General features: G+C 49.1%; 1 non-coding gene across 1 annotated transcript; it reads left to right on the plus strand.

Moving 5' to 3' along the window:
* Positions 1–1,034: 1,034 nt before the first annotated feature.
* On the plus strand, positions 1,035–1,116 carry Trnas-gcu (transfer RNA serine (anticodon GCU)). Its single transcript has one exon. It is a non-coding gene; the product is annotated as a tRNA-Ser (tRNA).
* Positions 1,117–1,400: the final 284 nt, after the last annotated feature.

The raw sequence follows: 1,400 nt of genomic DNA on the forward strand, positions 1-1,400 counted from the left end.
AAAGAGAGAAAAAGGGAGGAAGGGAGGGAGGGAGGGAGGGAGGGAGGGAGGGAGGGAGGGAGGGAGAGAAGGAAGGAGGGAGAGAGGGTGAAAGGAAGGGAGGACACGTACTTCTCAAGCAGGAAACTGTAGCTCATGCCTGTAATTCCAGCACTGGAAAGCCTGAAACAGGAGGGCTACCACGAGCTTGAATCCAGCCTAGGCTACATCCTCTCTCAACAAAACAAAAACCAAAGCAAAACAACAACCAAAAAAATTTGCTATTAACTCATTTTCAAGCAGACGTTTATGGCCCTGATTAGTCAGTAATCCCTATCCATGTTTGTTTATTTTATTCATTATTTCTATCCTAAAACAAACAAAAACAACTGAAATAGTCATTTTCACCTCTTTCCTTTCCGGAATTATCCTGTAGCTCCGGGCGTCTACCCACCCTGTTTCTCCCTCCTTTCCACCCGGCCCTTCTGTCTGCCCCTCGGTCCACGCGCGCGCATGCGTGTGTGCGTGTGTTTACGCGTACTTTTTCAAGCACCACGTTCCTTGGAAAATCAAATGTCAACTAGGCAAGCCAGAAAGAAATCAGGGTCCCTCTAGTGCCGATAGCCTGGGAGAAGAGTCCGGGGATCCTACTAAACAGAAGAACCCGCGGATCCTGAGTCCCCTCTACTCTGAGCCAGCGACCACGTTCCTAGAAGTAGCCTCCAGAGAGGTCGCAGCACAGACACAGGGGTGGGAACCCGCGCGCGTCACGGGCTCTAGCACGTCGATCACACGCTCCAACATCTGCAGAGATGCTCCTTCCCGGAGGTCCTATCCAGGTGACTGTTTTTCTGAACGCTGCGAAAGCGCACACATCCCAGCTCCTTTTTGTTGTTCCTGCTGGAGTCTTTTCGCCCCTCTTACTTTCTCGGTTTCTAGTTTATTCTTCTGGGGACAAAGTACGTGTCCCGGACTGCCCCCCAAAGTCCCTCTGAGCACCACAGTGTGGTGCTAGAAAACTTTGGTTGAGCCACGTGATGGAATTCGCATGTCCTGACGAGGTGGCCGAGTGGTTAAGGCGATGGACTGCTAATCCATTGTGCTCTGCACGCGTGGGTTCGAATCCCATCCTCGTCGACTCAGGTCTTTTATTTAAAACAAGAGGTTTATAAGGAGTTGTAAATTCATATCTTGCCAGAGATTTATAAGTATCTATGAACTCAAGTCCTAACTTGCTTAGGATGGCCGCTTGGTTCCATCATATTAAGTCTTACTAAACTCTGGGTTTTAACCATCGTAGTTGACTTGATGCTTGTTGCTAGGGTGTGAGCGAAGTTCCCGGCCTGATCAATTTAATGCACTTTCTCCTGGTGAGTTCCTTCCTGAACACTGAAGGAAAAACCAAGAAATCAGGGTGCGAA

The sequence above is a fragment of the Alexandromys fortis genome, unplaced genomic scaffold, assembly GCF_014885135.2.
Source record: "Alexandromys fortis isolate MF-2015 unplaced genomic scaffold, M_Fortis_MF-2015_v1.1 scaffold_5, whole genome shotgun sequence".
NCBI classification, from domain to species: Eukaryota; Metazoa; Chordata; class Mammalia; order Rodentia; family Cricetidae; genus Alexandromys; species Alexandromys fortis.